The sequence below is a fragment of the Camelus bactrianus genome, chromosome X (genome assembly GCF_048773025.1).
Source record: "Camelus bactrianus isolate YW-2024 breed Bactrian camel chromosome X, ASM4877302v1, whole genome shotgun sequence".
Lineage (NCBI taxonomy): Eukaryota > Metazoa > Chordata > Mammalia > Artiodactyla > Camelidae > Camelus > Camelus bactrianus.
In genome coordinates this window covers 36623498-36633026 of record NC_133575.1, presented here as the reverse complement: position 1 = coordinate 36633026, position 9529 = coordinate 36623498, and positions in this window count along the sequence as shown.

The following is a 9529-nucleotide window of genomic DNA, read 5'->3' as shown; positions in this document are numbered from 1 at the left end:
CTTCCATCAAGGGATGGACTCTCTTTCTCCAGTCCTTGACTCTGGGCTGGCCTTGACACTTGCTTTGCAGTTGAAGCAACATTGTGTGAATTTCAAGTATGAGGCTCAAGGGACCTTGTATTCTTCCACTCTTGCTCTGGGAACCTCTTCCACCACTACCACGTGGGCAAACCCAGAATAGCCTGCCGGAAGATGAGAGACCGTGTGGAGCAAAGATGAGCCATCCCATCTCAGCTCTCCTGGACCAGCCAGTCCTCAGGTGACCCAGCCCCTGGCAACAAATACATGAGGACAGCCAAGTTCAGCCAAGCTAAGCCCAGATCAGCAGAACTGCCCATCTGAGCCCAGCCCCAAAATGCCAAAGCACAAAATAGTAAGATAAATAAATGTTTTTTTTTAAAGCCATTAAGTTTGAGCTTAAGTTTCTACCGCAGTAAAAAGCTAACTGATACAACTCATTTCCTGGCTTCTGTTTTTTTTTTTTTTTTTTTGTCCCACGACAATCAGTGGTCTTTCAAAAACGTGACCCAATCATCATGCTCCCCCACATTTTCCCATCACCTTCGTGTAAAACCCAAACTTCTCAATTGTGCCTCATCTTTCACCACTCAACCACAGGCTGTACCAATTTCCTGTGATTGCCCAAGCATACAATGTATCCTTTCACCTCCGTGCCTGTGGGATAATAAATGTCTGTTTAAGCCATCCAGTCTGCGGTGTTCTGTTACAGGAGCCCTAGTGAATTAGTACAATGCTATTCCTTCTACCAGGAAGTTCCTTCAAACCTCAGTACACCCACACCTGCTACTTCCTCACCTGGCTAAGTCTGACTTGTCCTTCTCACAGAGCCCACCACCTTGGGGGGAAGCCTTCCCTAATTGCCTTCAGGCTGGTTAAGTGACCCTAATCTGTGACTCCTTCCCCATAGAGAGCACTTATCCTGGTGTATTAAAATTCTTTTGTGTGTGGTAAGAATACTTAACATGAGATCTACCCTCTTAACAAAATTTTAAGTGTACAATATAGTGATTTTTTAACTAGAGGTACTATGTTGTAAAGCAAATCTCTAGAACAAAGTCATCTTGCACTACTGAAACTGTATACCCATTGAACAGCAACTCCCCATTTCTCCCTTCCCCCCAGCCCCTGGCAATCACCATGCTACTCTTTGTTTCTATGTGTTTGACTACTTTAGACACCTCATGTAAGTGTTATCATTCAGTATCTGTCTTTCTGTTACTGGCTTTTTTTTTTCCACTTAGCTTAATGTCCACCAGGTTCATCCATCTTGTCACATATGGCAGGATTTAATTATTTTTTTTTAAGGCTGAATAATATTACGTTGTAAGTTTGCATGGCATTTTCTTTATCCATTAATCTGTCCACGGACATTTAGGTAGTTTCCACATCTTAGCGCTTGTCAATAATACTGCAATCAATGTGGGAGTGCAGATATCTGTTCGAGATCCTAATTTCAATTCTTTTGGATATGTACCCAGAACAGGTATTGCTGGATCATATGGTAGTTCTATTTTTAATTTTTCGAGGAACCTCCTTACTATTTTCCATAGTGGCTGCAAGATTTTACATTCGCACCAGCAGGGCCCAAGTGTTCCAGTTTCTCCACATCCTTGCCGTATTTGTTATCTTTTTGTTGTTGTTCCTAGCCATCCTAACAGGTATGAGATAGCTCATTGTGATTTTGATTTGTTTTCCGTGATGATTTTGAGCATCTTTTCATATACTTGTTAGTTGTTTGTATGTCTTTTTTTTTTTTTTTTTTGGAGAAATGTCTATTTAAGTCCCTTGCCCATTTTTAAATCGGGTTACTTGTTATTTTGCTGTTGAGTTGAAGGAGTTCTTTATACATTTTCGATATTAACTCAGATAGATAGTTTGAAAATGTTTTCTCCCCCCACCCCATAAGTTACCTTTTCAGTTTGTTGATGTTTTCTTTTGCTGTGTGGAAGCTTTTTAATTCGATGTGGTCTCTGCCCACTAGACTGTGAACGCCTAAGGGCAAAGAGTCTGCCTTTCATGTCTTAGTCTCCAGTGCTGAACGGAATGCCTGGCACACAGCATATGTTTAATAAATGCTTGTTGGAATAAAATCCTGTCATTTCCTGCCTCCACATTTTCCCAACTCTTTGTATTTATTTTTCTCATGTTGCCCCCTCACTTGTAATGCTCCTCGCCACATCTTCCCAAGTCCAAATCATACCGTCCTATAAGATTCATCTTAAAAATCATTTTTTGGAGAAAATTTTTTCTGATTGCACCAGCTAGAAGTGATCCTTCCTTTTTTTTTTTTTTGGAATGCCCATTGTTCTTTATATGTAGCTCACTTAATGGATTTTTGGTTGTTACGTTGCCCTGTATCTGAACCCTCCATCTCTCTTGCTCATCCTATACATTTTTGACAGCTCCCACCTTCCACTACAAAATCTGGAAAGCTGTTGCTTGCTTTGCCTGCCTTCCTTACAGCTAGGGGGCTGGCACATGATCTAGGCTGAGCCAGTGAAACACATCTGCCTGGTACTTTGCATTGAAAGAGGGAGAGGTAAGGAATTAACAACAGTGAGGAACCTGTCTGGTGGTGGTGGCGATGGCAGCAGCAACACTCAGTCTCCAGGGCAGCAGTGCCAATGAGATGCCAGGACTCCAGTCTAAGCTCCAGCCTCCAAGAATCACAGGAAGCAGCAGGGTGCTCCTGCTGGCATGGTTTTGGGGCAAAGTTTGCCCTGTTCTTCTGGCCGCCTTGCTTACCTTGGTCTCTGCTCATTTTCCGAGTGTGGTATTCCAGCATTTCCAATGGCTCTATGAAAAGCTTACATCTGTGGCTGGAGCAGAAGAGCTTTGATTTGTAAAGAATGGTGAGGTCTTTGGGGCTTACCTCAGAGGTAAGGGCTCTGACTTCGTGAATTCACTAACTGGGTTGCAGAGCTTTGTACACAGGAGAAATTCATTAAATATTTCATGAGTCAATGAAAAAATAGTGATTATTACATATAGGGAAATCATTGTTTATAGCTTTCTTTTCCATTTGTTAGCTTCTGGCATTTTTCACCAATATCATTTTTCCTTGATATATAGACATTTATCTTCAACATACTTCATATTTAGAGAAAAGACTTAAATTACTGAAGTTGATTCCATTAAGCTATAATAGCCAACTATAAATTATAGTGCATATATGTGATTGACCCCAGATATTTCACTATTTGATGAAATGAAGGGTTGTGAGAAGTACTTTAATAACAGTTCTATCATCTGTGTGGCTGAAAATGGGGAAGGAGGAAGCTTGGACAGAAGACATGCGTATTTGGCTCATGTATGTTATCTTTTTGTGTTATTGTTAATAGCCATCCTAACAGGTGAGGTGAATGTGTTGCCAGAAAATAGGTTCTTGTCTTGTGCGGGAAAGAATTCGAGAGCAAGCCATAGTAAAGTGAAAGTAAATTTATTCAGACAGATACACACTCCATAGAGTGTGGGGTGTCTCAGAAGGCAAGAGAGGTGGCCCAAGGTGCGCAGGTGGTTAGTTTTTATGGGCTGGGTAATACATATGCTAATGAGTGGGAGGATTATTCCAACTGTGCTGGGGAAGGGGCAAGGATTTCTGGGAATTGGGCCCCCACCCACTTTTTGGCCTTTTATGGTCAGCCTGGGAACTGTCATGGTGCTTGGTGGATGTGTCATTTAACATACTAATGTATTGCAATGAGACTATACTGAGGCTCAAGGTCTACTGGCAGTCTAATCTTCCACCATCTTGGGCCTAGTTGGTTCTAACCAGTTTATTCTGTGCCCTCAATTGCTATGTCATTCTTTTAATGGTTGTGCCCTGCCCCCTTCCCTCCTGTCTCAAATGTTCACCCATGCATAGACAAGTAGAAGGCTACACATGAAGAAGTGATGTTGTATGTGAACCTGTGTGCCTACATTTGATTGCAAACATGGCTTTGTTCCACCCAGAGAATATACATTGATTTTCAAGGCACAGATAGTAGAAGAGGAAGTTTATCTCAGTCAATTTAAACAAAACTGAAAGAAGAAAAGATTCAAACAGATATTCACTTGGCTATGAGATTTTCTGTTTTGTTCTCGATTTTATTTATTGACTTTTACAATTTTGTAATAAGAAAAAAACATTTAGATGAGACCCATAAAAATGCAAAGCTACAGCAGTTAATCATGTTAGTCTATGCCTATTATGCAGAAACCCCTTTGAAGCGTCTAAGCTATGAAAATTCTCCTCCAGTTACCTGGCTTCACCTGAAATCCAGTGGGTCTGAAAGCCCATTACATACCATACAAGAATGATTATTAGAAAACGGAATAGAGATCATCTCTGTTTCACTCTGGCTCATTCTTTTCTGTTTTTAACTTGCATCTCTACGTTTCCCTCTTTCCAGGTCTGGCTATTGCTTCAAATCACTGCAGAAACATGTTTTTCCCCTGGCTTTGAGAGATCATGGAATATGATTGGTTTGGGAAAATTCAACACAGTTTTATTCTCATTGTTTGTTTTTGGCAAAAAGAGGGACCAAATAAAATCCTGTAGCTTCAATTTTAGCCAGAAAGAAAATCTAGCCCTTGTAGGGAAGTGCACATGATTTTGCCTTTGGAGGATTATTTAAAAACCACGTCTTCCTTTTCTGAGCTCCTTTCAAAATATACTGTATCCATTAGGGATGATTTAGATCAGCACTGTTAAGTAGAGTTTTCTTGATGATTAAAATGTTCTAAAATCCTGGCTCTTCAATACATTAGCCACTAGTTACATGTAGCTATTGAAGACTTGAAATTTGGCATGTGGTTGAGGGACTGAACTTTCAATTTTATTGACTTTTAATTAATTAAAATTTAAATTGAAATAGTCACTTGTGGCTACTACATCATATAACTAGTAGCCAGCCCAGGACTGATAAGAGCATCTGGTAGTATCATCAAGATGTGTCTTTCTCATATTTCTGTCCTGGTATCCTTAGCATGCAGGCGTCCATCCTTATGCTCCTTGCCTTGTGGCTGCAAATGAATGCTGTACCTCTGACCAGCATATCTGCATTCCAGTAGGAAAAAGGAGGAGGAGGAAGAAGAGAAACTAGAAATCATCTGTACTTTCTACATGACGTAACTGTAATGGAGGTTGGGAAATGGAATTTTTAGTTGTTTTAGCCTCTATAGCAGAAGTAGACGAAGAGAAAAAAAGAGTTTGGGTCAAGCAGTCTATAATGTCTGTCTGAACACCAAAACTTATTAGACCCTCATGGATTACTGAGAAAATAAACACATGCTTAAAGAAAAATAACTGATTTGGTAGCTGCCTGGCAAGGGGGCAGGCAGATAGCTGGTAGCTACCTAAGTAATTCTGGTGTAAAAATAATTATGCTCATTTTCAGTTGATGAAATCCAAGAGACTTAAGTGCAGAAAAGTTAAGTGATCTAAGATAATACGGATACTACCTTAAAGAGTAGAAATTCTCAACCTTGGTTGAGGAGTGGAATTGCCTGGGGAGGTTTTAAAAATCCAAATGCCCAGTCTGTGCTCCTGACCAATTCATTCATTCTCAAGGGGTAGGGGGTGTTTGGAGAGTAGCTAAGCTTGAAGATTGTATTGTGGTTACCTATCACTGCATAACGTGGTACCCCAAGACTTTATGCCTTAAAGCAACAATCATTTTCTTACGGTTTATTGTGGTGATTCTTCTTTTCCACGTGGTGTTGACAGCAATCACTCCATGATGTTCAGTGAGTAGATGAGCTGGTCTGGAGGGTCTAAGATGGATCCACCCATGTGCCTGGTACCTTGATGGAAATCATTCTTCAGAGGCTGGGCTTGACTGGAACTGTTGACAAGAGCATCCACATGTGGTCTGTCTAGCATTGGGGCTTCAAGATATGGACTTCTGATATGGCTGCTCAGGGCTCTAAGACAGACTATTACAGTGAATAAGGTAGAATATGACCTAGCCTTGGAAATCGTACGGTGTCACTTGTGTCATACTCTATTGGTCAAAGCAGTCATCAGCTCACCCAGCATCAGTGGGAGGAACATAGATCCCTCCTATCTGAGTCTGTTCAGGCTGTTATAACAAAATATCACAGATTATGTAGCTTCTAAGTAGAAGAAAATTTTATTTCTTACAGTTCTGAAGACTGGGAAGTCTAAGACCAAAGCACCAGCATAGTCACATTCTGGTAAGGGCCTGCTTCCTGGTTCACAGCTGGCACCTTCTGTAGTGTCCTCACATGGTGGAAGGGGTGAGGGTCCCTGGGGTGTCTTCTATAAGGGCACTAATCCCATTCATGAGGGCTCCACCCTCGACTTCAGTACCTCCCAAAGGCCATATCTCCTAATACCATCATTTTGGGGAATTAGGATTTCAACATTTGAGATTTAGGGGGATGGACACAAACATTCAGACCATAGCACCCCCCCCCAACTCTCAATGAGAGGAAAGTCAAATAATCTGTGGCCATATTTTAAAACCAATGCCGACTGTTACAGAGTAGTGTTTCTCAAACTTAATATGCATTTGAATTATCTGGGATTCCTGTTGAAATGCACATTCTGATTCAGATCTGGGTTAGAGCCCAAGATTCCATAGGGGCATCTAATGTTGCTGGTCCTAGGACCACAGTTTGAGTAGCAAGGATATAAGAGAATTGAAACCTCAGGCTGGTCCACTGTGTCTTTCTGATTGCCCCACACCAAGCACAGTCACTCAGAACCCAACCTTTGCTGTCTTGGTGAGCATGTGTGTAATAAGTAATAAGAGTTGTTAGAAAGGAATCTCTTGCCCCCTTCAATAGAAGTCTCAAAATATCAGATCATGCTCAAGTGGTGGTCAAGGAAACAGCAACCGAGTTTTCAGCAAGAACCTCCAGTTTTCTTAAGCAGAATCTGTCATTTAGCTGAATGCTTTTCCTGGCCAGCCTGGGACCTGGATCGCACAGTGAGACCTGAGTTCTAATTCTTTAGACTTTGCCACCAATTACCTGTACAAACACAGGTAAATAACCTTTATCCCTCAGTTTTCTTATCTGTACAATTAGGTAAATACAGATCATCCCTAAGGTCTCTTCTAGCTCAAACTAGCTCCACAACCCAGTTTCAGAGAGTGGTTACACTTAGTTCACTGAAAATGTAAGTTTGTCTCAAAAAATGTTTACCAAAGATACAAAGTAGCATATTCTGAGGGAATTTGGCCTGGTTTGCCCTCCTGTTCCAGGCGTGCCCTTTGCCTCAACCGTAGATCCACATAATGCAGTCTAAAAATTGCTCCGCTGCTAAGCAGAATACAGAGGAATGAGCAGGAACACAATACTGAGAAGACCCCATGCTGCCCTTCCAGGGGCCGCCTGGGGCTGTGGCTAGAATTACAGAGTACTCATAGAAAGAGGGCATTTATTCATCTCAGAATTATTTTTGAGAGCCTCCAGAGTGGCTGCTACTCCACAAGGAACCTCAGTGTGAATTACAAAAAAAAAAAAATCCTCACCTTCTGGGCCGGTGTAGATCTTCTCACTCAGCTTGGGGAGTCCAGGGGACCTTTGTGCATGTTAGAAAAGCCCTCACTTTCCCAAATGGAAGCAGCCCCCACCAGGGTGAAGGTTTGGTGAGCAAGGAAGGCTGGCTTCGAGTCCTGGCTAATGTGCTGTCCGCTTGGCACGCCCCCTAGAAAACAACTTGCAAAAGCATACACGAAGCCCTTAGGTGACAGCTCTGGGTCAAGTCCTGTGTGCTAGGTGCTGGGGAGATGGGGAGACTGTGGTGAGGAAAGCAGACATGATTTCTGGCCTCAAAGAAGTTAAATTCAAGTGGGACCAACTTGTGTTCCAGACTTGAACGATCTATTCAGCAGCAACTGGGAAATAAGAGTAGTTAGAAATCTGGACACGTAGTTGATATGTGAACTGCCTGCAGTTGATCAAGACAGACTGAAAATCTTTGAAGTCCAGATACAAGAAAGCACTGACTCTGACACTGGTGGAATTGAAGTCCAACAGGACCAAGACAGAAATGCTCCCCTAATCACATCCTAAGGCTTTTTCTTAATGGAGAGAAATTAGAAATGAACATTGGAGCCACGGGGTATATTATGTATTGTCTGTTATTGAAGCAGTCAGACTTCAGTTCATTGTTAGTGAACATTTCAAGCTGAGACATTCTTGACTCATTCTCGCCACTTCCTTTATTTCTTCAGTACCAAGTGGAAAGACTCATTTGCAGGGAGAGTTCTCATGAACGCCTTCAGGAGTCCAGTAGGCTCTGTACGCATGGGCAGCAGTCAGTCTGAGAAAATACAGAGAGGGGGGATTGTGGGAAACTGGAGAGTGCATGCCCCCTAACCGTATTCAAGTGTAACAAACAAATAATAAAAATAATAACAGCGTTAGTAATACAAGAAACAAATGTGATGAGCAAACAAAATGTGCTTATGGAATGAGTTTGGCCAAACTGTGACCTCTGAGGTATATTGGTATAAATGCACAATTAGTGGACTTATCAGACAGACCAACCAGGTAAGTGGCAGCAGAATGTGTTATAGGACAGGATACATGGCCCTGTGGGCAGGTTCATTCTTACCTTGGAGTGGAATACATCACTTATGCTCTGGGCTGTACTATCTTAAATAAATCAGAGAATGAAGAATCGTCTGAAGGAGGTTATGCTGCTGCATCATTTACAATTAAGTTTGCTTGTGAGCACCAACCCCCTCTCCCTATCAAATAATAAGGTAGAACTTTCTCTTCTATTTCTCTCCGGTAAAGGAAATCTGGAAGTAGGCTGTCCATGAATGATATAGTATCTTCTGGCTGTCACTGGGGACTCAGGCCCTCCTCTTTCTGCCCTACCGTACTCAGAACACACGTTCCATCTTCAAGGTCACCTCATGGGCCAAGTTGGCAGGTGGCACTTCAGCCATTAAGTCTGTTTTGCAGGCTGGAAGGCAGAAAAAAAAAAAAAAAGAGAGAGAGAGAGAGATAAGGCAAAGGGTCATATATTGTTAAGGATCTGACCTGGAAGACCCACCCAATGGTTCCATATGCATTTCACTGAACAGAACTTAATCCCATGGCCGTACCTTGCTGCAAGGGAAGCTGAGATATTATAGTTTTCTGTGTTTGCTTTTTAGCTGGGCACGTTTGACTAGGTTTCAGTTACTAAGGAAGCAAAGGATAGAAGAAGGGGATATGGAAGGCTGGCTAGTTATCTCTGCCTCAGTTACAAACAAATGGCTCTTATTGAAACCATTACCACCAAGATGAGTTTGTAGAAGCTGATGAATAAATATTGTACAAAGATTATTTGCATAAAGCTGGCCTTAATTTTTTCAGCAGAAAGCAAGAGAATATCCTTTTTTATTGAGTTAAACTCATATAACATAAAATTAACCACTTTAAAGTGAACAATTCAGTGGCATTTAGTGCATTCACAGTGTTGTGCAAGCAGCACCTCTCTAGTTCCAACACATTCACATCACCCCAAGGGAACTTGAACCAAGTAAGCAGTTGCTTCCAT